Genomic DNA, 6,247 nt, shown 5'->3' on the forward strand with positions numbered 1-6,247 from the left:
CTCAGACCTACTCATTTGATAGGATTTATCAGAATAAAGCACTTATCATGTTTCCTTACAATTCCATCTTTAATTTCTTAGCCACTCGGTTTGAAACAAAAACCTGTGAGGACAGGGATCATAATGTCTCATTTGCTATTATAGTCCCAAGGTCAGGCATAGTATCTCTCATGAGGTAAGCATTAAAATATCCCTGGCAGATGGAAAGACTGAATGAATAAATAAATGAGTTGGGCTGGCCACAGGGGACGTACCATGGAGAATTTAGATAGTGGATCCCTTTGCAGCCACATTGATGTATTATTGTGAGGCACCTGAATTATTTCCAAGTTTCCACTAATATAGAACAGGCTGATAGGGGCATTTTCTACTGCATTCAAATATTTTCTTTTTTCACTTTTTTGGGGTGGGTATAGTATCAGCAGAGTATAATACTCCAGCCAAGAGTCATTTTAATCTCTGGTTACATAATCTAAAACTTTTATCACAAGAGATCAGCCCATTTTTCCATGGATATTTGGATCTTTGTCTCTAAGAAAGCACAGCCCTAGAAGGGCATTTTCTTTAAGGACATAGGGTTTACATGCAAGACCCTGAGAATCTTTTTGTCCTTGCCGGATCTGAGAATTAAAAAAAAAGACTTAAAGTGGTCAGTATGTCTTTTAAAAAGAGAAATACTGACTTGACTGTAAAGGCAATAAAATATTAGATTTGTACTTTGAGATCCCTAGAAAGCTTAAATAATGAAATAGGCAATTATCAGCCATCCTGCATAGAAAAGGGAGGTGAACCAGATGCATTTTTAAGGTCTCCAAGAAACCGCTTGATAAAATAATGATAATGTCTAAATTTACTGTCACTTACTATATTCCAGACACTGTTAAGTGTTCTTTGTATACTATTTTCTTTAATTCTTACAAAGGCATATGAGGTCGAGAGTATTATTTCTATTTTTTTTTTAAAATAACTGGGCAAACTGAGGCCCAGAGAGTTTGAGTGACTTTTCCAGGTTCACTCTGTAGGCAAGTGGGGATTAGACAAGGTCGGTTCACATCTAAAATCATCGCTCTAGTGCTCACAGGCCCATCAATAAACATTACTGCTATAATCAGATGAAACCTACAGTCAAGTTAACTTGACTCTAATTGAGTGTAATGACATGAATATGCATTATTTTGTCATAAGAACCGAGCTGCTCCTGTACAGGAGAGCGAGGAGGTCGGGTCCAAACTTTCTCTCTCCTGAAGGAAGGGTGCTGGGGGAGCCTGGGATCATCGTGACCCCTCTTTCCAACCCGCCATCTGCTTTTTCCAATGGGAAGATGTGAGGCTTATCTGTGCGGTCTGTGTCTGGCCATCGTTGGGGTGGATTTCACTCATAGGTGGTGTCACTGCTCCGAAAGGCACAACCTGTCCACAATCCACTGGGGGACACTTCTCAAGTACCTTTACCCACTTGGCTATGCGACATCGTGTAGGCTCTGCAGACCCTTCCCCCTCCACCTCCCTCTCTGAAGGCACACGTGAGCACGTGGGAACCAATATTGCAATTATGAATGAGGATAGGAAGTCTCTCTTCAGCCGTAGGCCTGCGTCCGCTTCTCCAGCTTGCATTAGAGTTCTGGGCACTGGCGTGGCCAGCAGTAGCGTTTGTAGAATATGTGGTTTTCCATTTGACTATAGGTGGTTGTCTGTGTGCTCCCCCAAGCGATATTGAAGATAGTCCACCCCATATTTCCTATTTTATTAGGCATGGCAATGTGTTTAAGACCATACCAGTATGTCCTTGGCAAAGCTGGGGCAAGGTCGTGGGCCTTCCAGTTCAGATTCAGTATTCTTTCTCTCAAGTTTCGCCTTCTGGAGCGTCTCAATGCCCCCTCGCTTCCGTTTCTTCCCCGTGCCTCTAATCTGAAGCCGGCTCTGAGCGGGGCAGTGGAAAGATCGAAAAACATCTCGCTCGACACTCTCATCTCATCAAACAAACACGTACAGCGCTCGTACTGTAGTAGAAATGGTTCTAAGCACATCACAAACACTGATTCCTTTAATTCTCAAAGAAACCTCACGGAACAGGTTTCATTATTAGCCCGATTTTACAGACAAGAAAACCGAGGCATAGAAAACCTGAGCGATGCGCTCAAGGTCACAGAGCAGGTAAGCGCTGGAGCCAGGATTTGCACTCAGAGACACCGCGATGCCAGAGTCCCTGAGACAGATCGCTGACTCAGCTGCTCTGGTTCCATAGATTAAGAAACACGTGCCCCGGCTGCGGAGGCGGCTTCCAGCTGGCTCGGGTGAGCTGGGCTGCCGACCCCCTGGTCCTGAGCTCTTCTCCTGATACCACGTGGACCTCGTTGGGTTATTCTCTCCAACTGTTCAGTTTTTATTCTTTAAATTCCAAACAGGATTCAACCACCAGGAAACTCAGGATCATTTTTCAATGTCTCGCCTTTATTTATGCTTTCAGAGAAGGAGAGTTAAAAAAAAAGTCAGCAGTCTGGACAATAAAACATTCCGCCTGTGCCTCCCGAACATGACCAGGCCAAGCCGTAACTCAGCTCCCTCTTCGTGTTGCTTGATCATAAATCCCTCCGAAATGAATTGGTGCTAAAATTAATGGGAGAGCAGGGTCAGGTCTTAAACCACAGCGAACCGACCAATCAGACTACTGGAAAGACCGCCCTCCCTTTATTTCTGACACTGATTTAAGGGGAGATGATTTATGGCTACTAAAATGTGCCATACATCATGCCCCTCGCAGCAGACTGCTTTGCTCCAGTACATAACAGGGGCTTTGCTCTCCTTACTCTTTGCATCCTCCCGATGTTGTGGGCCAAGCAGAAAAGGGTATCCTGCATGTCGTGGAGGGAGCCCAGGCTCGGGAGGCCAAAGGCCCAGGTCCTCCCCTGGCTCCGCCACTAATGCCGTGTAAGCATTGCCGAGGAATTTCGCCATCTGCAGGCTCGGTTTTCTCGATTACAAAACTAGAAGCGTAGCACTGCAGCCGCATTTCTGGCACCAGAGAGCACGTTCCCCTTTTGGCTTTTCCTGAGGCATGCCTCCGGCCCCTCTGTTGCCAGAACTCACCGACTCAAGGCTCACCCATGCTGTCTGGTCTCTGGCCCGCAGCATGTCTAAGCCAGATGTGGGGATGGCCCCAATCACTAAGCGATATGGCGATGGGGCTGGGACGAATCCTGGGGCTGTTATAACAAATCACCACAACTAGGAAGCTTTAAACAGTGGAAATTTGTTCCCTCACAGTTCTGGAGGCCGGAAATCCAAAATCGGAATGTCGGGAGAGCCATGTCCTCTTGGAGGTTTCCTGGGGAGGACCCTTCCCTGCCTCTTCCAGCTTCTGGTGGTGGCTGGCAGTCCTTGCTGTTCCTTGGCTTGTAGATGCATCCCTCCACTGCAACATGGCTTTGTCCCTGTGTCTCTGTTTCCAAATTCCCCTCTCTCATAGGGACGTCAGTCATTGGAATAGGGCTCGTGCTAATGCGATATGACCTCATCTTATTTTTTTACATCTGCAAAGACCCTTATTTCCAAATAACGTCGCATTCACAAACATCGTCGGGGGTGGGCGGGTCAGACTTGACCATGTCTTTTTGGACAACGCAATTCTACCCACGGTAGATGAGAAGCCAGTGCTCCCGGTGCATGCAGTCTTGTGTCAGGGCAGGAGAGGTGGACGAGATGATGCAGAAACCTAAAACAAAAATGTTAGGAGTGATTTGGGACTGAAAGCAATCACAATTAATAAGAGACCTGATATGTACATGATGTTACTGGTGAGTGTTTTTAGGCCTTTTTTTTTTTTTTTTTAACTTTTTCAAAACCATAATGAGATTAGTAAGGCGGGAATTATTATATCCATGTTACAGATGAGGAAGATTAGATACACAGATTTATTACAGACATCTTCCAAGCACGTTTACGTGTGGAGCTGCTGGTGGGGAGAGAGGGGGTGAGCTGAGAGAGAAGACCCCGGGCGCAAATTACAAAATGACATAAGAGAGGGTCCTTGCATGGACTAATAATAAGAGTGGGCGAGACTTAATAACTCTGATCGCCTCAGTTCCTTGAGCTTGAGCTCCAATCTCCCAAACCATCTAAACACCGTTCTGAGACCCAGAGGGATTGATCTAAAGTCGACTCACTGATAAGGAATAAAATCAGAGTTTGGGCTAACATTCCTATTTTTCCCGCACAAAATCCTGCAATTCAAATATGAATCAATGACAAAACCAGACTGGATTCGCAAATATTTTCTTTTGTGAATTGCAATTTTTAGGTAATTAGATTGGTTTTTGTTAGAGGACTCATCACTTTGTAGCCACCCCAATAAGCAACACATCTGCTTGCGATTCAGCTGGACTCTTCTTAATCAGTGAAGCAGCTCCCCAGGGCTCTGTAATTATGCACCAACCCAGTGAGGTCAAGGGCAAATGCACTTTGCTTGCAGAGAGCTTGTGAGGTTTCTGAGACAAGCCTTTCTTGGCTGGTCCTCGGCCATCGCCATCAGCATCTCTCCTATGCAGAGGCCTGTGTGGAAAAGATGAGATTGCTAAACTAGAAAGACCTGCTGGCACATCTGACCTTGGATTGCTGTCTGGGAACGTGGCTGGTAACGATTTCTTATATTGATATAAAACTCTCCATTAATGATAATGGCTCATCGAGCCTCAATGGTTTGTACAAATGATGTATGTGGTTTATGCTAAACACCCGCTTTCCTTCTGGGTATGTGGAATTTTGATACGTGTGAGGCAGAGGGTGCCTATGTGACCATCCCACGGGAAAAACCTGGGGTGGTGAACATCTGATGCATTCCCCTGGGAGACTGCACTTCACATGTGTTGTCACAGCTTGTTCCTGGAGAAATCAAGCATGTCCTGTGTGATGCCACTGGAGAGGACTCCCGGAAGCTTACGTCTGATTTCCTCCAGACTTGGCCTGATGCGCTTTTTCCTTCTGCACATTTGCTTTGTGTCCTTTCACTGTAATAAGTCTCAGTCACGAGCACAGCTATTTGCTGAGTCTTGTGAGTTCTTCTAGCCAATCGCTGAACCTAAGGATCTTGGAACCCAGAGCACCAGGTCTCATCCTTGTGGGCATTTCCTCTCCCTTCTGACTGCTCTGTCTTTCTGGGAGATCTCTGAGGGGAAGATGGCTCAGGCTGGAATTCTCTCACTACAGATGGTATCTGACAACTGTTAGCTTGTTAGCTGTTCTAGCTAATGATGCATCCAGGGCTTGGTTATTTTGTTATGTGTTTTCTTTTTTGTGATCTGATGCAGGGGATGTTTTTCTGAGGAAGGACAAGCTGGTCTTTGCCTCTGGCCTTAGTTTGGCCGAGAAGACATATCTGAAAACAGATTGGTGGACAAAATTATATAAGATTCAACGTTATATGCACATGCCCCCCTCCCTTCTATTCTGCTCCCCACCCTGTCTACATTCATGACCGCTGCCTACACCAACAAACCAGCCGCATCGTCAGCATTTGATTCCTGTGGTCATCACCGTCATGGCTGATCTCTTCCACAGCTGTCACCACCTCTATTATCACTACGGTTGATGCCATCGCCATTGCCACAGTCGTCACCGATTCCATCTCCACCACAAGCTCCAGCGTCACCACCGGCGCCAACGCCTCCGTTAAGTTCCAGCATTTCCTCCGCCGTTCCATTCTGACCCTCGCTGCCGCCATGCCGGGTCAGCCTCCAGTCTACGGCACAGCTCACGCGTCATCGTTACTGCTCATCGTTGCTACTGATGAATTATTACCTCATATCGAACCACTACCGCCACCTTTACTCACAGTCACCACCATGAAAGCTGTTAAAAAAAAAAAATCCAGGCAAATCATAACAGCCCTTTTATTCTCATAAAAAAATTGGATGCCTTATGGTGATCGGAACGGGGCAAATTCTTCTTTCTAATAGTAGTGACAGGCTGGTCTCCAGTCATAGGTGGAAGAATGGAAAAGGACTGCAGGGAACAGAAGGAAGAAATTAACAGCTTCTCTCAGAATAGAAGTCAGTCTCAGTAATCAGTGCACTGTCCCTTTTCTGGGACATCGAAGACCTTGGTCAGGAGTCTGTTGAAAGTCTCACAGCGGCTGACAGAGAATTTAAATCAATTCTTCCTTTATTCCCCACACCCCGTTTTGTTTTTATGAAAACCTGCATTTGCGAAGGAAACTTGAGCATTGTTGCTTTTAAAAGACATTTTAGCCAGTA

The 6,247-nt window shown here is 45.8% G+C and overlaps 1 pseudogene; it reads right to left on the reverse strand.

The window, feature by feature from the left end:
* Window positions 1-1,470, reverse strand: part of LOC105301249 — an 18,453-nt pseudogene extending 16,983 nt beyond the window's left edge.
* Between the last annotated feature and the right edge of the window lie 4,777 nt (window positions 1,471-6,247).

This window comes from Pteropus vampyrus, unplaced genomic scaffold (genome assembly GCF_000151845.1).
Source record: "Pteropus vampyrus isolate Shadow unplaced genomic scaffold, Pvam_2.0 Scaffold232, whole genome shotgun sequence".
NCBI classification, from domain to species: domain Eukaryota; kingdom Metazoa; phylum Chordata; class Mammalia; order Chiroptera; family Pteropodidae; genus Pteropus; species Pteropus vampyrus.